This window comes from Thalassophryne amazonica, chromosome 17 (assembly GCF_902500255.1).
Source record: "Thalassophryne amazonica chromosome 17, fThaAma1.1, whole genome shotgun sequence".
In the NCBI taxonomy this organism is placed as follows: Eukaryota; Metazoa; Chordata; class Actinopteri; order Batrachoidiformes; family Batrachoididae; genus Thalassophryne; species Thalassophryne amazonica.
Window position 1 is genome coordinate 72,780,252 of NC_047119.1, and position 26,848 is coordinate 72,807,099.

Genomic DNA, 26,848 nt, shown 5'->3' on the forward strand with positions numbered 1-26,848 from the left:
AAGATCTAAAACTTTTTCCACATACACAATATCACCATTTCCCTCAAATATTGTTCACAAACCAGTCTAAATCTGTGATAGTGAGCACTTCTCCTTTGCTGAGATAATCCATCCCACCTCACAGGTGTGCCATATCAAGATGCTGATTAGACACCATGATTAGTGCACAGGTGTGCCTTAGACTGCCCACAATAAAAGGCCACTCTGAAAGGTGCAGTTTTGTTTTATTGGGGGGGATACCAGTCAGTATCTGGTGTGACCACCATTTGCCTCATGCAGTGCAACACATCTCCTTCGCATAGAGTTGATCAGGTTATTACCATTATTTAATGCTTCGATCTTAAATATGATCAATCTATCTTTGTTAGTTGGCTATGTACCACAGGCTTTTAAGGTGGCAGTAATTAAACCATTACTTAAAAAGCCATCACTTGACCCAGCTATCTTAGCTAATTATAGGCCAATCTCCAACCTTCCTTTTCTCTCAAAAATTCTTGAAAGGGTAGTTGTAAAACAGCTAACTGATCATCTGCAGAGGAATGGTCTATTTGAAGAGTTTCAGTCAGGTTTTAGAATTCATCATAGTACAGAAACAGCATTAGTGAAGGTTACAAATGATCTTCTTATGGCCTCGGACAGTGGACTCATCTCTGTGCTTGTTCTGTTAGACCTCAGTGCTGCTTTTGATACTGTTGACCATAAAATTTTATTACAGAGATTAGAGCATGCCATAGGTATTAAAGGCACTGCGCTGTGGTGGTTTGAATCATATTTGTCTAATAGATTACAATTTGTTCATGTAAATGGGGAATCTTCTTCACAGACTAAAGTTAATTATGGAGTTCCACAAGGTTCTGTGCTAGGACCAATTTTATTCACTTTATATATGCTTCCCTTAGGCAGTATTATTAGACGGTATTGCTTAAATTTTCATTGTTACGCAGATGATACCCAGCTTTATCTATCCATGAAGCCAGAGGACACACACCAATTAGCTAAACTGCAGGATTGTCTTACAGACATAAAGACATGGATGACCTCTAATTTCCTGCTTTTAAACTCAGATAAAACTGAAGTTATTGTACTTGGCCCCACAAATCTTAGAAACATGGTGTCTAACCAGATCCTTACTCTGGATGGCATTACCCTGACCTCTAGTAATACTGTGAGAAATCTTGGAGTCATTTTTGATCAGGATATGTCATTCAAAGCGCATATTAAACAAATATGTAGGACTGCTTTTTTGCATTTACGCAATATCTCTAAAATCAGAAAGGTCTTGTCTCAGAGTGATGCTGAAAAACTAATTCATGCATTTATTTCCTCTAGGCTGGACTATTGTAATTCATTATTATCAGGCTGTCCTAAAAGTTCCCTAAAAAGCCTTCAGTTAATTCAAAATGCTGCAGCTAGAGTACTGACGGGGACTAGAAGGAGAGAGCATATCTCACCCATATTGGCCTCTCTTCATTGGCTTCCTGTTAATTCTAGAATAGAATTTAAAATTCTTCTTCTTACTTATAAGGTTTTGAATAATCAGGTCCCATCTTATCTTAGGGACCTCGTAGTACCATATCACCCCAATAGAGCGCTTCGCTCTCAGACTGCAGGCTTACTTGTAGTTCCTAGGGTTTGTAAGAGTAGAATGGGAGGCAGAGCCTTCAGCTTTCAGGCTCCTCTCCTGTGGAACCAGCTCCCAATTCAGATCAGGGAGACAGACACCCTCTCTACTTTTAAGATTAGGCTTAAAACTTTCCTTTTTGCTAAAGCTTATAGTTAGGGCTGGATCAGGTGACCCTGAACCATCCCTTAGTTATGCTGCTATAGACGTAGACTGCTGGGGGGTTCCCATGATGCACTGAGTGTTTCTTTCTCTTTTTGCTCTGTATGCACCACTCTGCATTTAATCATTAGTGATCGATCTCTGCTCCCCTCCACAGCATGTCTTTTTCCTGGTTCTCTCCCTCAGCCCCAACCAGTCCCAGCAGAAGACTGCCCCTCCCTGAGCCTGGTTCTGCTGGAGGTTTCTTCCTGTTAAAAGGGAGTTTTTCCTTCCCACTGTAGCCAAGTGCTTGCTCACAGGGGGTCGTTTTGACCGTTGGGGTTTTACATCATTATTGTATGGCCTTGCCTTACAGTGTAAAGCGCCTTGGGGCAACTGTTTGTTGTGATTTGGCGCTATATAAAAAAAAAAATTGATTGATTGATTGATCAGGTTGTCAATTGTGGCCTGTGGAATGTTGGTCCACTCCTCTTCAATGGCTGTGCGAAGTTGCGATGACGAACTGGAGTCAGGTCGAGACCCCAATGAGGACGACGAGCATGCAGATGAGCTTCCCTGAGACGGTTTCTGACAGTTTGTGCAGAAATTCTTTGGTTATGCAAACCGATTGTTTCAGCAGCTGGTCTCAGACGATCTTGGAGGTGAACATGCTAGATGTGGAGGTCCTGGGCTGGTGTGGTTACACGTGGTCTGCGGTTGTGAGGCTGGTTGGATGTACTGCCAAATTCTCTGAAACACCTTTGGAGACGGCTTATGGTAGAGAAATGAACATTCAATACATGAACAACAGCTCTGGTTGACATTCCTGCTGTCAGCATGCCAATTGCACGCTCCCTCAAATCTTGCAACATCTGTGGCATTGTGCTGTGTGATAAAACTGCACCTTTCAGAGTGGCCTTTTATTGTGGGCAGTCTAAGGCACACCTGTGCACTAATCATGGTGTCTAATCAGCATCTTGATATGGCACACCTGTGAGGTGGGATGGATTATCTCAGCAAAGGAGAAGTGCTCACTATCACAGATTTAGACTGGTTTGTGAACAATATTTGAGGGAAATGGTGATATTGTGTATGTGGAAAAGGTTTTGGATCTTTGAGTTCATCTCATACAAAATGGGAGCAAAACCAAAAGTGTTGCGTTTATATTTTTGTTGAGTGTAAATACGCAGATTAAACAATCAATCAATCAATTTTTTTATATAGCGCCAAATCACAACAAACAGTTGCCCCAAGGCGCTTTATATTGTAAGGCAAGGCCATACAATAATTATGTAAAACCCCAACGGTCAAAACGACCCCCTGTGAGCAAGCACTTGGCTACAGTGGGAAGGAAAAACTCCCTTTTAACAGGAAGAAACCTCCAGCAGAACCAGGCTCAGGGAGGGGCAGTCTTCTGCTGGGACTGGTTGGGGCTGAGGGAGAGAACCAGGAAAAAGACATGCTGTGGAGGGGAGCAGAGATCGATCACTAATGATTAAATGCAGAGTGGTGCATACAGAGCAAAAAGAGAAAGAAACAGTGCATCATGGGAACCCCCCAGCAGTCTACGTCTATAGCAGCATAACTAAGGGATGGTTCAGGGTCACCTGATCCAGCCCTAACTATAAGCTTTAGCAAAAAGGAAAGTTTTAAGCCTAATCTTAAAAGTAGAGAGGGTGTCTGTCTCCCTGATCTGAATTGGGAGCTGGTTCCACAGGAGAGAGTGAATAAAAATTGGTCCTAGCACAGAACCTTGTGGAACTCCATAATTAACTTTAGTCTGTGATGAAGATTCCCCATTTACATGAACAAATTGTAATCTATTAGACAAATATGATTCAAACCACCGCAGCGCAGTGCCTTTAATACCTATGGCATAGGTATTATGCCTAAACAGCTAACACATACAGCAAAACACCGCTGTGCTCCGGAACAGGAAGTGATACAATACCGCAGTGAGAGCCAACCACCAGTAGAGGCCAGTAGAGACCTGTAGTTACATTATATATGTAAACTATATAATTATGTGTTAAATTCAGGGAACCCCCCAAAATCATGGTCAGAGGCTATCATCAAAGTCCTGCATAAAGAAGGTAAAGATCCATTGCAGTATTCTAGTTATCATCCTATTAGCCTCTTGTGTGTGGACTATAAAATATTAACATTTATTTTAGCAACTAGAGTACAAAAATATATTAAGAAATTAATAAAACCAGATCAGACAGGGTTTATTTCAGGTCGCCAAGGGACAAATAATATAAGGAGAGCACTAAACCTGCAGTCACTGATGGCTAAGGATGTACAAACATCAATGCTTCTCAGTTTAGATGCTGAGAAAGCATTCGATCGGGTAGATTGGCAATTTCTAGAACAAACATTAATTGAGATGGGTTTTGGTAAAAAAAAAAAAAAAAAAAAAAAAAAAATAGTAGTTGGTTTAGACTGTTGTACAAGAACCCCAAATCAAAAATTAGACTAAATGGACATTGCTCTGACTTTTTTGAAATAAAGAGAGGAGTGAGACAAGGTGACTCTCTCTCACCCATCGAGCCCCTGGCGGAGGCAATACGACAAGACGTTCAAATTGAGGGGATTGAGCATGGTGTCATTTCACTGGGCTAAACAGGGATTTAGGTACTCTGGAATTATTATAACACCTGAAACTACAAAACTTTTTGAGGCAAAGTATAAGTTAATTAAACAAATAAGGAGTCATTTAACTCGCTGGGAAGTTCTCCTCTTATCTCTGTTTGGCAAAGTTGAAACAGTAAGGATGGACTTGCTTCCTCATCTCCTGTTTTTATTCCAGTCCCTGCCTGTAAGAGTTCCAATTTCCATTTTTAACATGCTAAATAAGTTAATCTCTCAATTTATATGGCAACACAAGAGACCCAGAATTAAACTTAAAACACTTCATTTGGCTAAAAATAAAGGAGGTTTGGCCCTACCAAATTTTAAATTGCATTATTGGGCAGCTCAGTTCACAGCAATTGTGACTTGGATTAGCAGAAATGAGGAGGCAAAATGGGTTCAAATAGAACAGGGTGAAATTAAAGGTGTACAGTTATCCACCCTACCCTTTATGGATATAAAACATATCAACAAAATGAAGATTGGAAAGAAATGGATAAAACCCACTATAAAGGTTTGGATGGAAGTGAAAAGAATGTTAAAGGACAATGGATCAATTTCTCGAGCTATGCCCATAGTGGGCAATGTAGATTTTCCACCTTCAATGTGGGATTATGGTTTTAAGAGATGGGCAGCTAAAGGTCTACATAATTATCTTTAATCAATTATTTGAAGAAGCACACTTAAAGTCTTTCACACAACATCAAGAACAGTTCGACCTCCCTTCAAAGGATTTCTATAGATATTTGCAAATTAGGCAATACGTTACAAATCATAAAGAAAAAGAGAGAATTGGCAAAATCCCAAATGGTATAGAGCAATATTTTATAACAATTTTAGAAAACAGTCTTCCGGTAAACAAACATATTTCCCATCTCTGTAAAAGACTTTTGATAGATTTATTTCAGAGCACGTACAATGTCAAGTGAAAATGGGAATTAGAATCTAATATGATAATAGAAGACGTAATGTGGGATAAACTTAGTGACAGCTGTCATAAGGGAATCAATGGTCAACAGTGGAAGGAGTTTGAAAATTAACATCTGATATTTCTATGCACCCTTGGTTATTTCACATTTTGTAAAGCCTTAGCAGCTTTATGCTTCAAAGAGAAGTCCCCTCTAATACTGGTTTTTTTTATTCTGTGTTACATTGGTTGATATATTTTATGCATTTTGCTGTTGATTGCCAAGAAATTCATTACTGTTAATTGGAAAAATGTAAAGTCACTAACGGTAACTGAATGGAAACATAGGTTAAAACAAGTATATATGATGGAAAAAAGGACTGCATCATTACAAATGAAAATGGATCTTTTTAACCAGAGATGGTTTATGGTCAAAGAGTATTTTCGTCATTAAAGTATAGGGGTGTAAAAAGTTTTGGGAATTGATTCTGACATGAAGTTAATCTGTTCTTTCCTGTCTCGCTGGTAGTTTGTGTGTGTGTGTGTGTGTGTGTGTGTGTGTGTGTGTGTGTGTGTGTGTGTGTGTGTGTGTGTGTGTGTGTGTGTGTGTGTGTGTGTGTGTGTGTGTGTGTGTGGCCGTGTTATCTTTATTATTGTACTATATAATATGTAATATCTATTGATGTACGTATGTGCCTATGTACCATATGCAGCAATGGATATATATACAGTGTACTTTTATTTCTATTTTTATTTGATGTTATTTAATTATTATTGTACGTTTTTAGTACTTGTCTCAGGGAATGTTCTGGTTTGAAAAAAAATTGTAAATAAAAAGTTCATTAAAAAAAAGAAGGAAAGGTGATGTAACACAGTGGGAAACGTACCACTGTCCCAGCTTTTTTGAAATGTGTTCCAGGCAATCATTTCAAAATGAGCAAATATTTGCACAAAAACAATAAAGTTTATTAGTTTGAACATTAAATATCTTGTCTTTGTGGTGTATTCAATTGAATATAGTTTGAAGAGGATTTGCAAATCTTTGTGTTCTGTTTTTATTTATATTTTACACAACGTCCCAACTTCATTGGAATTGGGGTTGTAGTTATATGTTTATTCTAGATTGTCTCTGTGCCTGTTTAGTCTGTGTTTCCTGTGTGTGTCCACAGCAGTGCTGGACAGTGGGTCCGCCTGGACCTGAACTCTGAACTCTGAATCCCAGACCCTGGTCTTCTGAGAGGATGCTGGGAAAATGTGAGCTATTGAAATGAAATGGATGTGCTGTAAATTTGTTTTTTTTTTCTGCCGTGTTTCAATAAGAGAGAGGAAGAGAGAGGGCAGAAGCCAGGTCCTGGATGGCCTGATGGGATTAGTGCAGAGGGGCTTGGATGCAGACCTTCAGGTGTAGCTGCTCACAGATAAAGAGATTATCAACAATGAAGATAATCGAAAGAAAACTTACTCCACAGCCACCATGAAAACTCTGCAGTTTTTCAATAAATTCCCCCAAAAGGCTTTTTATTTGTATAAGTGTGCTGAGGGTGAGACGGCACGAGCGCCACCCGCCTCCATAAACCTAATAAAACACACAGACAGCACGATGGGCTTTTCTGTTAAAAGCCATATATTCTGATTATTTCTGCTCTTTGTGAACTGACGGAGGAGGCAGCGCTTTAAACAGCCAGTGTCAATTTGAGCACCAACAAATCATTCAAAGATTCCAGCTGCTTCTTCTTGTTCCACTTCCTGCATTTCTGCTTATGTTCAGTGTAATCGACCATCAAAGTGGCTCATTTAAATGTGGAGGAGGACAACTGTATTTTCGGGTCACTTTTTATGAGGGAAGTTGTGAAATTGGCAGCTTTGTGGAATGGGGGTACCATCTGTGACGTTCCCTGTGGTGGAAAAAATAACAGTTAACAGCTATATGTCTGCATGCCAGCGTGCCCGCCAGCGCCTGTGCACAACCAACACGACATGTCAGGTTATGTATGCAAAGGACTGACTTCTTACAGATCAATGTCTGTGAGAAAATCATATAACCTCAGACTGAAGCACAACCAGGAGACATCTGTGTAGCAAAGAGCCAGAGAAAAGCAAAAAACCTCCAGATTCCAACCTGCAAATAATAAAAGCAAAGCAATAAATCATGTCGGAGAGCCCTCAGTCCTGGTGAGTCCTTCCAAAGCACGGCTGAATGAAAACGGACAAGAACAGAATATGCAAACGTATTAGCTCTTTGTGAATGGCCAGAGCGAGGAACCAGGCTTTAAGGAGATAAATTGGCATTCCAGGGAATGACATAGGGTCCTGTTAAAAGTTTACTGTCACCAACACTAATTAATCACCATAGCGGCTGCTATTAATCATATATTAATGAGATGGTCTCTTTACTTTGGCTGGTTCAGGCCTTGGCTCAGCCCTGTGGCCCGCCGGACACCACGGTGAGCAGGAAGCATCCCAGATTCAATTAATCTTCGTGCACCTCTGTCTGCTCCAGATGGACATCTTCATTGAAAGTAGGCAAACAGTGAGGACTTTAAGCCGTCCATTTTTAAGCATGTCGGCATGGCAATACATTGTGTCTTCATTTGGTGTTTGTTCTGTCGTACAAAAGGTGAATGTGAAACACCTCCTGGCACATGATGAGGACTGTTGGCGATTAGATTGTTGGAGTGACAGTGAAACCCACGTCATGGTGTCACGGCTTTCCAAGGAGACTGATCAGTGTTTCCTGTTCCCACGAACATGAGATGGTTCAGAATTAAATATAGTGGATTTGTGAAACATGAATCTTGATGATTCGCCACCTACTGGAAACAATGCAGCCACTGACGTGAGACTGAAACTTATTTTACACCCTCAGTGTCTGTGACTAACGCCGGCCTTCTGCAGAGTCCATAAAAACACGACCATATTCCAAAAACAAACACAGAACCAACACGTCAGTCATCAGAGGGCTGATGCACACATCTGCACACCGAGACGCAAACGTGCAAGCAAACATACATCTGTCTGTAAAGTCATCATATGACTTCATTATGAATTGTAAAAAATAACAAATAAATAAACCCTTTAAGACATTTTTTGACAATTCAGGAATTGACTCTTACAGTCCCCATATGAGATCAGAGCGCTGTGCGCAGGTTTAGGAGAACAACTGTGCCATCTTATCACAAAAGTTAACATATGACATAAATTAGTGTAAAATTTCATGGATATTTGCTGAATATTGATGCTGCCGCCTGGACCTGAAATTTTTAAATTTGTACAGAGTGACATTTTATGAGTTTCTGTCATTTGTACCAAAATGAAAGAAATTTAAGGGCACCTTCACACATACTGTGAATTTGGTCAAATTGTGCATGAAGTGTCCATGAAGCATGGAGAGCACACTCCCAATGCTGCACACTAAACGAAAACATCCCTTCATGGACAGCGACATGACGTCTCCTAACCGGGCAAAATATTGATGAAGTTCCCGGATGTTAATGCATTTTGAATGGAGATTCATGACTGAACACACTCAGAAAAATGCTCGCAAAATACGTGTTAATACATGAGCCTGTAAAATTAAATTACATTAAATTATGTCAGGAAAGTATTAAACTTACTCTGACACACACACATTCCCAAATATTAGTGTTGAAAGCAAGGGCGTAGGTTTGGTCTCAGCTTTGGTAGGGACAATACCACCCCCCGGCCCCCCTGCCCACCACCACCCCCTAACCCACTCATACCATTAGACGCACAAGTACAGCATAATACATAACATATGACAACATAATGCTGAATAATTTAACACTTTATTTACATTATTAAGTGTGTAGGCAGACAAACAAATAGCTTAAATAACAAAATTGCACCCAAAATCACTAATCTATTCTATAGGCCTACACCTGAGAGAACAAGACAACAAAAAAAATACTTGTGGAGCTAACAAAAAAAAAAAAAGTTTTTGCAACCAAGATGTATAATCTATTCTCTTCATCAATAATGCAGTTGTAGGTATCTGGCAACCTAATTTTAAAAAAAAAGGGATTTCCAATGATATATATGGTGTATTACGGTAAACGAAGCCTGTGATGTCATAACGCAGAGGAAAAACACGGACGTTTCACACTAGTGCGCCGCTGATTCTCATTACCGTAAGTTCTCATGTAAGCCCTCACTCTGAAAAATTTCAACACTGACAGCAAGCCAAGAACCCGTGCTTTCCAACAGTATGCTATATGTTGCATATATTACGGTAAAGTGCGTTCGGTGACTTTTGAAACGAGGGAAAAGTATGAAAAAGAGCGCAAAAGTGACAGAAAAGTACAGAGACAGACAGCAAACATAAATGTAGTAATTTTTGAGGAAAAGGCAGGGTGTTAGTGTCATTTGTGAAGGTGTGTGCAGTTTATTTTAAGTGTGGCGCACAGCATTGTTCGCAAGCCCCGCCCTTCTTGTTTTTCTGCACCGGAGCAGTGTTGCCAGATATGAAATATGAAACTATCGTACCAAAACCTCAAAATTATCGTATTTTGGGAGAAATTATCGTACACAAACAAAACGCATACAACGTAGCTATTTTAGCATTTTGTTTTGTTTTTTTAATTTCCAAAGAATTTTATGTCACATTTTTAAACAGTAATTATAGTAATGGGGAAACTAGAACGCACTACTAGAAAGATTTTTTTTTTCTGTGAAGGGACACAAACGTGTTAATTACCAGACTAGAAAGAGTCGAATTCAACCTTGAGGTCGCTGTCGTCATCTGATGCCACTTGTGCAGATTTTGTTGAACACAGAAAAAATGTTGACACCTCCATAAGGAACTTTAACTTTTTTTATTTTTCTTGTATATCTCTTTGCTCTTGTGTTTTGTTCGTTTGCTGTTGCATTTGTTGAAATAAAGTTTAAAAAAAAAAAGATGTTGGTTGGGGAATCTTCCTGTCACGGCACAGATTGGATGGAACTCATTACTTTGTATGGAGAGGGGGCGGGCTTTCAAATGACGTTGTCCCGGGCGGCCAAAGCTGTGTGTGTTGTGTCTTTGATGCCGCCTGAGTGCAACACCTGCAAAATGATTCTTGGGTGTCAGAGAGAGATGTGTGTTTGGGCAACCAACTGAAATTATCGTACATATTGGATTTTTTCCCATTATTGATCGTACATCGTACAGATGGCAAAACTATCGTATAAATACGATAATTATCGTACATCTGGCAACACTGCACCGGAGCCACCCATCCTCTGCGCTCCGGGACCTCCCACTTTACAAATGAAGCGCTGCCTGCCACGAGATGCGCTTTGTTTACGTCCATGTGAGAAGAACGTGAGCCAATGAAATTGCAACATGGGTAACCGTGTCACTCTGACACGTCGAAAACACAAAACGTGACGACTAAAATTATAGTATCGAGTTCGCAAAAAAAATAGTGAATGATTTTGTTATATAAACAAAAATGCTAAATATTGGTAGGGACTATTTTGCCATCCCAAAATAATGGTTGTGACTTGTCCCTATGGTCCATATGCAAACCTACGGCCCTGGTTGAAAGTTACACGGATCTGCGCTGTTCAAGCTGCTAAACTGAGGCGTCCTGCTGCAGCTGCTGTTCAACGCAGCGCGGCTCCTAAAACCATTACAATACATTTGTGGTCCAGTCACATGGTACCTAACCAAGGGCAACGAAGCCCTGACAAAACAAGAAATCTGGACTTTCGCTGACTTTCTTTGGCATTGTTTAACCTTCGCGCAGCCTCGTTCCTGCAGCTGGCACTTTGTCAGGATTTTTAAACTGTTGAAAAATTTGAACGAAGGGCAACGAAAACCTCAATTCATCTGTTTCGTTTTGCTGTCGTTCTGGACGTTTTTTAATTGTTTGTTTAGTTTTTGTAACATTATTGTTTAATTTGACTTCGTTGGAGCAGCTGAATGTTTTCACACAGTGCAGAAGTCGGTTTCTGAGCGCTGAGGCTGCTTCTGCGTTCATGTACCATCAGAAATTACAGGGCAAACTCAGCCTGCTTGCTTGGATTTTTTTTTAAATCTGGGGGGGGGGGGGGGCAGCTTCACTGGGCTCAGGCACCTTACATAGGCCAGAATTAATCTTTTTTGTGGATATAATTAATTATTTTGCCACAAGCAACTGCTGAATTTGAAACAACAAAAAGTTGTGTAATTTCCGACGGTACTTGAATGCAGCATTAGCCGCAGCAGCTCCTGCATGCGCTTATTATTTTGTATTAACTATAACAATGTGAGTGTAGGAATGATAATCCAGCCCTTCTGTACATGTGGCAACAGGCAGATGAATCAAAATGATGACATAAAGAGTTGTTCTGGAAGGAAGAATTCACGTTGTGGATCAGTGATCAGCTGGTGGAAATAACACCATCACCACCAGCACATGTGAGTCAATGTGCACGTTCACACGCACTGATTAATTTACTACTCTGATATATTCAATCATCTTTACACTTATATTTATATTTATTCTCCCTTTTGACAGTTTTCTGTTATAAATCAATATATATGTCTTAGTAACGTAATACAGTGATACAGCAGTGACCACAGCACACCAGAGTTGTTTTTTGTTTTGTTTTGTTTTTTAATTGGAGCGAGATGGAGCGTGCAGCGTGTCCACAGCCAGTGTGGATTCTGATGATGAACATGATCCCTCTTTTGTTCTGGACGAGGAACCAGAGCAGGTGGTCATCTGACGTGCACACAGATCTCCACAGCTTCTGTTTGCCGTTTCTCCAGGACTCGGCACTATGAGCTCCGTCCCAGCGCCAAGTCCTGGAACGCAGAGATGCAGGCACACACTGCTCCAGCTGTGGCTCCAGGCACATTTCATTTAAAGCGTAGAGATCATTAGCTTCAGTTTTGTTAAGTTCCTCTTTCATCCCTTTTGCACTCTTGTTTCACAGGTTGTTCAGTGATAAAGCTCTTTCGTCCACCTTTTCTCAACGAATTGTAACTTTTTTTACTTTTTCCCTTCGTTCAGGAATTGTTGTGTGCCGTGTGACTGGGCCATTATATATATATATATATATATATATATATATATATATATATATATTAACATTGAATCGGTGTGTAACTTTGCAAAAACAATGTCGGACTCTGTAGTTTTCTCTGGGCCCCTCCCCAATCGGACCGGGAGTGACATGTTTAGCCGCATGTTCTCCTTGAATTGCTGGCTGTCTGAGTGGTGTCCAAAAAATGAGGTGGGCTTCATAGATAATTGGCAAAGCTTCTGGGGAAAACCTGGTCTTGTTAGGAGAGACGGCATCCATCCCACTTTGGATGGAGCAGCTCTCATTTCTAGAAATCTGGCCAATTTTCTTAAATCCTCCAAGCCGTGACTATCCAGGGTTGGGACCAGGAAGCAGAGTTGTAGTCTTACACACCTCTCTGCAGCTTCTCTCCCCCTGCCATCCCCTCATTACCCCATCCCCGTAGAGACGGTGCCTGCTCCCAGACCACCAATAACCAGCAAAAAATCTATTTAAGCATAAAAATTCAAAAAGAAAAAATAATATAGCACCTTCAACTGCACCACAGACTAAAACAGTTAAATGTGGTCTATTAAACATTAGGTCTCTCTCTTCTAAGTCCCTGTTGGTAAATGATATAATAATTGATCAACATATTGATTTATTCTGCCTAACAGAAACCTGGTTACAGCAGGATGAATATGTTAGTTTAAATGAGTCAACACCCCCGAGTCACACTAACTGTCAGAATGCTCGTAGCACGGGCCGAGGCGGAGGATTAGCAGCAGTCTTCCATTCCAGCTTATTAATTAATCAAAAACCCAGACAGAGCTTTAATTCATTTGAAAGCTTGACTCTTAGTCTTGTCCATCCAAATTGGAAGTCCCAAAAACCAGTTTTATTTGTTATTATCTATCATCCACCTGGTCGTTACTGTGAGTTTCTCTGTGAATTTTCAGAACTTTTGTCTGACTTAGTGCTTAGCTCAGATAAGATAATTATAGTGGGCGATTTTAACATCCACACAGATGCTGAGAATGACAGCCTCAACACTGCATTTAATCTATTATTAGACTCTATTGGCTTTGCTCAAAAAGTAAATGAGTCCACCCACCACTTTAATCATATCTTAGATCTTGTTCTGACTTATGGTATGGAAATAGAAGACTTAACAGTATTCCCTGAAAACTCCCTTCTGTCTGATCATTTCTTAATAACATTTACATTTACTCTGATGGACTACCCAGCAGTGAGGAATAAGTTTCATTACACTAGAAGTCTTTCAGAAAGCGCTGTAACTAGGTTTAAGGATATGATTCCTTCTTTATGTTCTCTAATGCCATATACCAACACAGAGCAGAGTAGCTACCTAAACTCTGTAAGTGAGATAGAGTATCTCGTCAATAGTTTTACATCCTCATTGCAGACAACTTTGGATGCTGTAGCTCCTCTGAAAAAGAGAGCTTTAAATCAGAAGTGCCTGACTCCGTGGTATAACTCACAAACTCGTAGCTTAAAGCAGATAACCCGTAAGTTGGAGAGGAAATGGCGTCTCACTAATTTAGAAGATCTTCACTTAGCCTGGAAAAAGAGTCTGTTGCTCTATAAAAAAAGCCATCTGTAAAGCTAGGACATCTTTCTACTCATCACTAATTGAAGAAAATAAGAACAACCCCAGGTTTCTTTTCAGCACTGTAGCCAGGCTGACAAAGAGTCAGAGCTCTATTGAGCTGAGTATTCCATTAACTTTAACTAGTAATGACTTCATGACTTTCTCTGCTAACAAAATTTTAACTATTAGAGAAAAAATTACTCATAACCATCCCAAAGATGTATCGTTATCTTTGGCTGCTTTCAGTGATGCCGGTATTTGGTTAGACTCTTTCTCTCCGATTGTTCTGTCTGAGTTATTTTCATTAGTTACTTTATCCAAACCATCAACATGTCTATTAGACTCCATTGCTACCAGGCTGCTCAAGGAAGCCCTATCATTATTTAATGCTTCAATCTTAAATATGATCAATCTATCTTTGTTAGTTGGCTATGTACCACAGGCTTTTAAGGTGGCAGTAATTAAACCATTACTTAAAAAGCCATCACTTGACCCAGCTATCTTAGCTAATTATAGGCCAATCTCCAACCTTCCTTTTCTCTCAAAAATTCTTGAAAGGGTAGTTGTAAAACAGCTAACTGATCATCTGCAGAGGAATGGTCTATTTGAAGAGTTTCAGTCAGGTTTTAGAATTCATCATAGTACAGAAACAGCATTAGTGAAGGTTACAAATGATCTTCTTATGGCCTCGGACAGTGGACTCATCTCTGTGCTTGTTCTGTTAGACCTCAGTGCTGCTTTTGATACTGTTGACCATAAAATTTTATTACAGAGATTAGAGCATGCCATAGGTATTAAAGGCACTGCGCTGCGGTGGTTTGAATCATATTTGTCTAATAGATTACAATTTGTTCATGTAAATGGGGAATCTTCTTCACAGACTAAAGTTAATTATGGAGTTCCACAAGGTTCTGTGCTAGGACCAATTTTATTCACTTTATACATGCTTCCCTTAGGCAGTATTATTAGACGGTATTGCTTAAATTTTCATTGTTACGCAGATGATACCCAGCTTTATCTATCCATGAAGCCAGAGGACACACACCAATTAGCTAAACTGCAGGATTGTCTTACAGACATAAAGACATGGATGACCTCTAATTTCCTGCTTTTAAACTCAGATAAAACTGAAGTTATTGTACTTGGCCCCACAAATCTTAGAAACATGGTGTCTAACCAGATCCTTACTCTGGATGGCATTACCCTGACCTCTAGTAATACTGTGAGAAATCTTGGAGTCATTTTTGATCAGGATATGTCATTCAAAGCGCATATTAAACAAATATGTAGGACTGCTTTTTTGCATTTACGCAATATCTCTAAAATCAGAAAGGTCTTGTCTCAGAGTGATGCTGAAAAACTAATTTATGCATTTATTTCCTCTAGGCTGGACTATTGTAATTCATTATTATCAGGTTGTCCTAAAAGTTCCCTAAAAAGCCTTCAGTTAATTCAAAATGCTGCAGCTAGAGTACTGACGGGGACTAGAAGGAGAGAGCATATCTCACCCATATTGGCCTCTCTTCATTGGCTTCCTGTTAATTCTAGAATAGAATTTAAAATTCTTCTTCTTACTTATAAGGTTTTGAATAATCAGGTCCCATCTTATCTTAGGGACCTCGTAGTACCATATCACCCCAATAGAGCGCTTCGCTCTCAGACTGCAGGCTTACTTGTAGTTCCTAGGGTTTGTAAGAGTAGAATGGGAGGCAGAGCCTTCAGCTTTCAGGCTCCTCTCCTGTGGAACCAGCTCCCAATTCAGATCAGGGAGACAGACACCCTCTCTACTTTTAAGATTAGGCTTAAAACTTTCCTTTTTGCTAAAGCTTATAGTTAGGGCTGGATCAGGTGACCCTGAACCATCCCTTAGTTATGCTGCTATAGACGTAGACTGCTGGGGGGTTCCCATGATGCACTGTTTCTTTCTCTTTTTGCTCTGTATGCACCACTCTGCATTTAATCATTAGTGATCGATCTCTGCTCCCCTCCACAGCATGTCTTTTTCCTGGTTCTCTCCCTCAGCCCCAACCAGTCCCAGCAGAAGACTGCCCCTCCCTGAGCCTGGTTCTGCTGGAGGTTTCTTCCTGTTAAAAGGGAGTTTTTCCTTCCCACTGTAGCCAAGTGCTTGCTCACAGGGTGTCGTTTTGACCGTTGTGGTTTTACATAATTATTGTATGGCCTTGCCTTACAATATAAAGCGCCTTGGGGCAACTGTTTGTTGTGATTTGGCGCTATATAAATAAAATTGATTGATATATATATATATATATATATATATATATATATATATATATATATATATATATATATATATATATATATATATATATATATATATATATATATATGTTTTTACACAATTATCTTTTATTGACCGAGTTTCATTCATGAAGTCAGTGGTGTGTGTACACATCTCTGTGTGTGGGTGGGACTGTGAGCGGCACAGTGCGGGTCATTATAATCTCATTATTTTAAGGTGCAAATTAAAGAAAAATCCCCAATATTGTCAAACAATTTTAATCATTAACGATAAGTATTTTAACTAGACATTGGTCTAGCAGTGAAAAAATATCACTTATTGACATAAGTGAAGAGTTAATGGTCCGTGTCATCGGGCAACACAGGTACGGCAGGAAACATACAGCTGTTTATCACCCAAATATCATGGACAAAGTGACAAGAATAACCAAAAGCACTTACTTATGGAAGGAAATATTGTCTCCCTTGTTCCTCCGTTTGTGGCTTTGCCAACATGTGCAGCTTTCTGGCATATTCCACCTGTTTCTTGAACTTCTATGCACGCAAATCACTAACTTGCTCAGAATTAAAATGGCGATCACGCCTCCTTGTCGGCACATGTCTCAGCACTACTGCAATCTCTAGTTCTTATATACAGCTCCATGCAATGAAGCAGAAATCGTGTGCAATACGTGTAAAATCAGAGCTGCCTCCAATGCCTCGTACACGTGTTGCTAGAACTATTTGTGCACACCAGCGGCTGAATGAGTGTGCACTGTGAAAGCCCATCGAACCCTCCTGCAGCATGTGTCGGCCAAATTCTAGGTGACACGCTTGCACATCTTACACTGCTCACAAGGCACTAAGAAAATTTGTGGCCATTCATGCTATTAACACAACAACAGTCAGCAGACAATCACTGTCGAGCTGGATGTGAAATTTGTCTAAGTGCCCCACAAGTGTGGCTTTGCAAACAGACACAGTGACATGTTGGTGTGTGCATTGAACTCACAGGGGATATGTGGAGATCTGTGGTTCTGGACATCACAGCTGGAGAACACGTACCGTGTTTGGACGGACAACTGTCCACTGTGACATGCATGTGTCTGCTTGCTGTCATCACGTGGACATGCATAAAAACATATATTGCTGTTGCAATGGGCTGCAGCGAGTGTGCATACACCACGTACATTGACAAGCTGCCCCAGGTGATCCAGACTGTCAGATGGATGCATGCAGCGGGCAATCTGAATGTCACATCACCCACGTGAGCATGACGCATTGTCAGTCCTGCGGCACACTGTCCACAAAACACGTGTCGCGCAGGACATGCACGCAGGGCTGGTTGGACACATCAGACCAGTAGATGTGGACATGATAAGAGTGAACTGCTTCTCATTTATGTCATTTCATGACTGTACCTCTGTAAGCATAGGTCATCTACAGAGTGTTTTTATATGGTGTGTGGTTTCATGTTTTTTTAAATACATCTATGTCCTTCTTGATATCACACATTTTCCTGCACCTTTCACAGGACAGTGATAGTAGCTCAGTGGTAAAGTTTCTGACTGGCAGTCAGAGCTTTTGGAAAGTGCAGGTTCGAATCCTGTTGGTTGCATGTGATTTTTTTTATTTTCACAGCGGCTGTGCAATATGGTTACACTGTGTTCCCACGTGCATGAAACTGTTGCAGCATGTATTTTTTATGTTTCTTTACAGCAGCTACTGTGTTCCCGCATGCACAATCCATCGCAGCGGCATCGTGCACACCTGTCCATCGACTCAATGTTTTCATTGTTCCCTCATACAAGCTGTTCCACCATGAGTCGCCCTGAGTTGTACTTATGCATAATATGTGTGAAGGGGCCCTTATATGTGTTGCACCAGACTGTCCTCAATATTTTGTCACTTTTAGGACCCTTTCACAGATAGTAAGAATGTGATTGAATTGGCAATGAAACAAGTATTGTATGCAATACGTGTAAAATTGTAGCTGCCTCCAATGCCTCGTACACCTGTTACTACAACTGTCTGCGCACACCAGCAGCTGAAAGACAGAGTGTGCCCTGTGAGAGCCCATTTGATACCTCTCGCAGCAGGTGTCGGCCAGGTAATACACATGAACATCTAACACCGCCGCTTGGCACTTAGAAAATGTGTGCCCATTCACACTATTAGCACGAAAACAGTCAGCAGACAATCACTTTTGAGTTGGTGGAGAAATGTGTCTAAGTGCTCCCACGACTGTGAAGTATGCATGTGGCATGCCAGAATGTTGGCTCCCCCCACAACATGTGCATGCGTGTGGTTTGCACACCCCTGCACCGGTGAGGTGCCTCTCATCTGATCACAGAGTGACACCTTGGTCTGTGTGCTGAATGGACAGGGGTGTGGCTGGCTGCCAACAGCAGCGGGTGTTGACAGCTCTGGTCCTGGACATCACAGCTGCAGAACATGTACCTTGTTTTCACGGACATGCGCGTGTGTGTGCTTGCTGTCCTCATGTGGAAATACATAAAAAAAACATATCGCGTTTGCGACGGACTAGAGAATGCACATAGCACACACACTGATAGGCAGCATGACATGTAGCACATTTGACTTGCAAAGTTTCTATAATGATATGAATTGAAAGTGCAGGAAATTAAAATGAGAAAATGTCCCAGGTGTATCCTGCCTTATCCCCTCTGACTGCTGGGATAGGCTCCACCCCCATGACCCTTAACTGGAGTAAATGTTGGGAAAGTGTAGTGACACGGACCCACAACAGGGGGCGCAAATGATCGGACAATGAAAGAGTCGAATATGAACACTTTACTGTTGTGAAAGAGCACAACAAAAACACAGAGGATTACAGAATTTGAGCAAACAGTCAATCCACAAAGGTGACGTGTGGGCAGGCTCGAGGATAGAAGATGTCTGTCCTGAGAAGAACCGGAACCACACGATTTCCTCCGCCACCGAACCTGGAGAATACTGGAGCCACCAAGTTCCGAGTCCCCAGGTGGCCACCGTCTCCGAGTGTCGGATCTGGTACTGCTGGCGAGGAGCAAAAACAGCCATATGTGGGTGCGTGCACACCCAGTAACAACAATGGTGGGAATTCCACCTCTAACACACACTCGTGCAGCTCCTGTCTAACCACTTATCTGGTTGGGGTGTGAAGCGAAGCCGTCGCTGATCACACCAAACGCCAATCTCTCAGATAGGGAACACCACAGGAAAGCGGCTGCAAAAAGAGTTCAGACTAAGACACAGTTTAGTGTTAAGGCTGAGAATATTACCTTCACAGGTAGATATTTCGGCAACGAGGTGGAGATGACGTCCGGTTTTTATGGAGTGGAATGATGAAGTGTAGATGGATGACAGCTGTCATGATATAATGAGTGACAGCTGTCACCCCCGGCTGTGTCCGTGGCCAGCGCCCTCTCGTGCCTGAAGCCCGCACTTCAGGCAGGGCGCCCTCTGGTGGTGGGCCAGCAGTACCTCCTCTTCTGGCGGCCCACACAACAGTAAACAGTTGAAGATGAGTGAGTGAGTGAGTGATTATTTTCATATCAGTGGAAAACATTGGTCTTAAAACAACATTGACAATATAATGTTATTGAAATATTATCATCCATCTAAATATTTTCAGAGGCAATATATTGTCCAGCAAAATGTTAACATGACAGGGCAGCCTATCTCCTCTCTCAACCCCCAACCCCTCTTCAGGGACAGGCGACATACAGGTGACCGATCAGCCTGAAGTATGTGGCCACTGACAGCTGAAGTGAATAACAAAGTGAGTAACTTTGACAAGGTCCGAATAGTGATAGCTGGACAATGGCCAGAGCATCTTAAAAGACTGAAGCTCTTGTGGGTGGGTGCATGTGTGTGTGTATGTGTTTGTGATAGGTTTGCTACTATTATATGTGGACATGCTCTGGTGTGAGATGTCACACACATTTGTGATTTCTTCAACTTTGTCAGGATGGTTGCTGGGCAACCCTCATAGGGGAGCTGAAGCCTATCCCAGCAGACACAGGGCAACAGGCGTGGGACACCCTGGGCAGGATGCCAATCTATCTCAGGGCCGACACACACATATAGACAAACACATTTCCACTCCTGGTCATACCTACGGTCAACTTACAGTAACCAGTTCACCTAACCTTCCTGTCTTTAGAAGTGGGAGGAAGACAGAGTACCTGGAGGGATCCCATGCAAGTACTGGGAGAACTTGCATACTCCACACAAAAACCACCCAGGTCCAACTCAAACCTGGAACCTTCTCACTGAAAATGCTAAACTTGAAGAAATTGTGCTGCCCTGATTTTGTATTGTGTTGTTGAAAACTGCACAGACATCCGTGGAAAAGATTTTGTATTGAAGGCAGTATATGTTGCTGTAAAATGTCAGTGTACTTTTCTGTAGTCATTCTACCATCACAGAGCGTAAATGAACTATGCCAAAGTCCCACACAATCCCATATCATGACAGACCCTATTTTTTGGACTTGAAATTGATACCAGGCTGGATGGACCATTTGGTCTTTGATCCAGACCACACACTCTCCATTTCTTCCATAAAAAAAAATCTGGAATGCTGCTTTGTTTGACCACAATGCAGATTTCCACTATGTGATGGTCCAACACAGACATCAGTGCTGCTTCTAGACAACTTGAACAAAAGGCTTGTTTTTCACACAGTAAATATTTAAGTTGCATTTCATCATCATCATCAATTTTATTTATATAGCGCCAAATCACAACAAACAGTTGCCCCAAGGCGCTTTATATTGTAAGGCAAGGCCATACAATAATTATGTAAAACCCCAACGGTCAAAACGACCCCCTGTGAGCAAGCACTTGGCGACAGTGGGAAGGAAAAACTCCCTTTTAACAGGAAGAAACCTCCAGCAGAACCAGGCTCAGGGAGGGGCAGTCTTCTGCTGGGACTGATTGGGGCTGAGGGAGAGAACCAGGAAAAATACATGCTGTGGAGGGGAGCAGAGATCAGTCACTAATGATTAAATGCAGAGTGGTGCATACAGAGCAAAAAGAGAAAGAAACATTCAGTGCATCATGGGAACCCCCCAGCAGTCTAAGTCTATAGCAGCATAACTAAAGGATGGTTCAGGGTCACCTGATCCAGCCCTGACTATAAGCTTTAGCAAAAAGGAAAGTTTTAAGCCTAATCTTAAAAGTAGAGAGGGTGTCTGTCTCCCTGATCCGAATTGGGAGCTGGTTCCACAGGAGAGGAGCCTGAAAGCTGAAGGCTCTGCCTCCCATTCTACTCTTAAAAACCCTAGGAACTACAAGTAAGCCTGCAGTCTGAGAGCGAAGCGCTCTATTGGGGTGATATGGTACTATGAGGTCCCTAAGATAAGATGGGACCTGATTATTCAAAACCTTATAAGTAAGAAGAAGAATTTTAAATTCTATTCTAGAATTAACAGCAAGCCAATGAAGAGAGGCCAATATGGGTGAGATATGCTCTCTCCTTCTAGTCCCCGTCAGTACTCTAGCTGCAGCATTTTGAATTAACTGAAGGCTTTTCAGGGAACTTTTAGGACAACCTGATAATAATGAATTACAATAGTCCAGCCTAGAGGAAATAAATGCATGAATTAGTTTTTCAGCATCACTCTGAGACAAAACCTTTCTAATTTTAGAGATATTGCGTAAATGCAAAAAAGCAGTCCTACATATTTGTTTAATATGCGCTTTGAATGACATATCCTGATCAAAAATGACTCCAAGATTTCTCACAGTATTACTAGAGGTCAGGGTAATGCCATCCAGAGTAAGGATCTGGTTAGACACCATGTTTCTAAGATTTGTGGGGCCAAGTACAATAACTTCAGTGCTCAACAAAAGTTTCCCAAAGTAATCCCATGCCCTTGTGGTTATATCAGCTATTGATGAATGACGGTTCTTGAAGCAGTGCTGTCTGAGTGAAAAAAGGTTACCAGTGTACAGCTTAGGCATGTGTGCTTGCAATTTATGCACTGAAATTCCTGCAGATTCCTCGGATCACATGATATTTTGCACTGTGGAGGAAGAAATACCTGAATCTCTTCCAACCTGTCTTTCAAATTGTTTTGAAACTTTGAAATAATTTTGTCACACATCTGAGATCAAGTTGTGGGGGCAACAACTCCAGCAGGGGACCCCAAACCTCTGCCAGGAATTCAGACATGAAAAGGCAGGGGACAAATGCAAGACTCAGACTCAAAGGGGGAAGTTCAAAAGACTTTACTTGGTTACCAGGCAGAGTTCAGTACATTGGACAGCAAACAAAAACCAGCAAAGTGTCCAAAAGATGAGATGGTAGGTGAGGTAAAAAAAAACAGGCGGACAGGCTGGAAATGCACCCATAAAGCACAAACAATCTAGCAATGACAGGAGGGAAACGCGAGGCTTAAATACAGGTGGTGATCAGAGGTAATGGGAAACAAGTGAGAAAGAGCAGAAATGGGGCGTGGGAAGTGGACAACAACAGGTAAGACACACCAAACACCCCAAAAAAAGGACAAGAGAATGTAAGGAACATAAAACCAACAACCAAAAACAAACAATAAAATCCCGACAAACAAAACCCACCAGCCCAACCATGAGAACTTCCCTTTCCTGGGCCACATTAACTACCACTGACTGAGGGATCCGAGGCATTCCTAGGTCAGTGTGGAGATAAAATCTTTCCACCTTGTCCTGGGTCTTCCTCGAGGTCTCCCAGCTGGATGTGCCTGGAACACCTCCCTAGGTAGGTGCCCAGGAGGCATCATGATGGCCAAACTACCGCAGCTGGCTCCTTTCAATGTGAAGGAGGAGTGGCTCTACTCCGGGCTCCTCACGAATGGCCAAACCTCCCGCCCTGTCTCTAAGGGAACCACCACCCACTCTCCTGAGGAAACTGATTTTGCCTGCTTGTAACCACAATCTAGTTCTTTCGGTCATGACCCAACCCTCATGACCTTAGGGGAGAGTAGGAATGTAGATTTACCAGTGGATCGAGATCTTCGCCTTTTGGTTCAACTACCTTTTCATCACAGCAGAGCAAATGCAATACCATCCCTGCTGCGCTGACTCTCCAGCCAAGCTCATGGTCCATTGTCCAGTCACTGTTGAACAAAACCCCCAAGGTACTTTAATTCCTTCACTTGGAGCAAGATATCATTCCCTTCCTGGTGTAGGCAATCCATCGGTTTCCTGCTGAGAACCATGGCCTCAGATTTAAAGGTGCTGATCCTAGTCCCAGCCACTCCACACTTGGCTGTGAACCAACCTAGTGAGTGCTGGAGATCACAGTTTAATTAAGCCAACAGGATCACATCATCTGCAAAAAGCAGTAATAAGACCATGAGCCCACCAATCTCAAAACCCTCTTCTCTGGACTATGCCTTAATATCCCATCCATGAATATCACAAACAGGATAGGTAACAAGGCGCAGACTGTTGGAGGTCAACCCCCACTGGAAACAAGTCTGACTTACTGCCAAGAACCCTAACACAGGTCTAGCTTTGTGAGTACCAAGATTGGATGGCCCTTAGAAGTGACCCCTTCATTCCATACACCTACAGCAACTCTGACAGTATCTCCTGGGGTACCCGATCATATACCTTCTTCAAATAAAAAAAAAAAACACATGTAGGCTGGATGGGCATATTTCCAGGCATCCTCCAGGATTCTTGTGAGAGTGAACAGCTGGTCAGTTGTTCCACAAAGAGGATGGAACCTGCATTGTTCATTTTCAGTCTGAGGTTTGACTATTAGCCTTTCCAGAACCCTGGAGTAGACTTTACCAGAGAGGCTGAGTAGTGTGATGCCCCTGTAATTGGCACACATTTTCTAGTCCCATTTTACAAATGGGGAGTACAGCCCAACTTGTGACTCCTAAGGCACTGTCCCAGCACAATGTTGAAGAGAGGTCTCATGCAAAACAGTCCCTCCACACCCTGACCCAGCATTTTTTAAGTCTGATGCAGGAGTTCCTCAAAGTGTTCCTTCCAGCACCAGATTACCTCCTCAATTCAGGTCAACAGAGTCCCATGCTTGCTGTAGACAGCTTGGATGGTTCCCCGTTTTCCTCTCCTGAGGTGTGTCAGATTTTCAAATGGCACCATTCGAAAATCCTCCTGCATGGTTCTACAACAGTGGCTGCCACCCTTCAGTCCTGTCAGGACCTTGCAACTGCTTCCAGAGTTGTATCCCAGAAGGATTCCATCTTCAATCAGACGGCTTCCCTGACCACCAGTGTCCACCAAAGTGTTTGAGGGCTGCCACCCTGTGTCTGAGCACATAATTTAATTTTATTAACTTATATATTGATACTGTGACAAAATTACTGTGCTTTATTTGTTAATTACTTGTATTTTATATTTTTAAAATCATTTTCTTGTTGTTTATTTTGTCTATTATGATGTGTGCTGCTGTCTTTCTTGGCCAGGTTGACCTTGTAAAAGAGGTCTTGATCTCAACGGGTTTTTATCTGGTTAAATGAAGGTTAATAATAATAATTATCAACATCCATTGTTCACTGTTGTTAGCTAATATCCTTAATTTCTCCAAAAATATTAGTCCTGTTAACTTTCCATTTTCACAGCGTTTATCCTTGACTCAAAATACACAAACATACCAAACGGAAAATGTCAGCTCTCCCCAGTTTTTCCGGGATCGAAGTCATACACATGCACGCATGCATGCATGCACAGAGAATCCTCTTGGCTTTTAATTTATGGATGTGAAAGTTAATAACAAGCAAGACCACTGCTTGTTATTTCAACTGCTCCCATTAAGGGTCGCCACAACAGATCAGTTGTTTCCATCTCACCCTGTCCTCTGCATCTTTCCTTGACACACCAACCACCTTTATGTCATCCCTCAGCACATCCATTAACCTCCTCTTTGGCCTCCCTCTTCTCTTCCTGCCTGGTGGCTCCATCCTCAGCATCCTTCTCACTATATACCCTGGGTCCCTCCTCTGCACATGTCCAAACCATCTCAGTCTCACCTCTCTGACTTTGTCTCCAAACCATCCTACCTGCGCTATACCCTGATAGGTTAATTCATAATTCTGTCCAGCCTTGTCACTCCCAAAGAAGATCACAGCATCCTCAGCTCTGTCTCCTGTCTTTTTGTGAGTGCCACCATCTCTAAGCCGTCCAACATAGCTGGTCTCACTACTGTCTTGTAAACTTTCTGCTTCACAATTGCTGATATTCTTTGGTCACAAATCACTCCTGCCACCTTTCTCCACCCACTCCACCCTGCCTGTACTCTTTTCTTCACCTCTCTACCACACTCTCCATTACTTTGGACAGATGACCAAGTATTTAAAGTATCGCATCTACTTTCACCACTTCTATTCCTTGTAACTGCAAAATTCCGCCGGGCTCACTCTCATTCACACACATGGACTCAGTCTTGCTTCTGCTGACTTTCATTCACCTTCACTCCAGACCATATCTCCACCTCTCCAGGCTAGACTCAACCTGCTATCTACTCTCCCTACAAATCACAATGGCATCTGCAAAGATCATAGTTCATGGAGACTCCTGTCTGATCTCATCAGTCAACCTGTCCATCAACATTGCAAACAAGAAAGGACTCAGAGCTGATCCTTGGTGTAATCCCACCTCTACCTTGAATGAGTCTGTCATTCCTACTGCACATCTCACCGCTGTCACATTTTCCTTGTACATGTCCTGCACTACCCTCACATCAGTGCCACTCCAGACTTCCTCATACAATACCACAACTCTTCTCTTGGCACCTTGTCATCATCATCATCACTGCCACTCAACACGAGCATGGCGGTCTAGAAGAAATTCATCCAGGCATCTAACTAGGAGGCTGTCAATTGTTTCAGAGCTTCAACAGCTATCCGTCTTGCGCGTCTTTCCTCTTCAGCTTTCCGTCTATTGGTCTCAAAGGTCTCGATGTCATCACAAACTGTTCTCCTCCAAACCAATCTATCTTCTGGGGCTGTAGCCCAGTCAGCAATCTTGCAGTATTTAACTTCCCTTAAGGACATCCTTGTACCTCTTCTTAGGAGCGCCAACACAAAGTGATCCAATAGAAAGTTGGCTGAAGAGAAGTTCTTTTGGAAGATGTTATGCATCCATTCTAACCACATGTCCATACTATGTGTTATGTGCCAACGCGGGTTGAGGAGCGGACCTGCGTCTGACTGAACCCAGCGCTAAATAACCAGAAAGCGGTTCCAAAAAAGAAAACAAGTTTATTTTCCCCCTCTTGTGCAATACTCAGTGTACAAACATAAAAGCGCATTTGTCTGGCGGAGTGAAGGACGGCGCACTTTCCAGCACCCAAAGGGATCGAAGCCCGGCGCTTCTGGACTCACGTTCACCGCCAAACACCCCCCAGGTGGACACGACAAACTGACTCTGTGAAGGATAGAAAAGGTGAGGTAAGTCAGCAGCTACAGCTAATATCCTTCAAAGGCACACACTATTAGCAACACATTCAGGTCTGAATTTAAGCTTTATGTAAATGAGCAGCTTCTCACAACAGGTGGAGGATCATCAGTCCGCACGCCACGGCCGTGAGAAGCGAGCTGCACAATTCTCATCAATGTTCAAATATACTGCGTAACAAAATACCAAATTACTATTAACACTTATTCAGACAATCAATCACCTCTGATGTGTGCTGACAGCATGTGTCCCTCACCCGTCCTCCTTCACAGGCACGATGTGTCAAA

The 26,848-nt window shown here is 42.0% G+C and overlaps 1 long non-coding RNA gene across 1 annotated transcript; it reads right to left on the bottom strand.

The window, feature by feature from the left end:
• Positions 1–4,224: 4,224 nt before the first annotated feature.
• LOC117529671 lies at positions 4,225–26,828 on the bottom strand. The gene is made up of 3 exons (XR_004566069.1): positions 26,818–26,828; positions 26,144–26,147; positions 4,225–4,299 (listed from the first exon to the last, which is right to left on the bottom strand). It is a non-coding gene; the product is annotated as an uncharacterized LOC117529671 (long non-coding RNA).
• Positions 26,829–26,848: the final 20 nt, after the last annotated feature.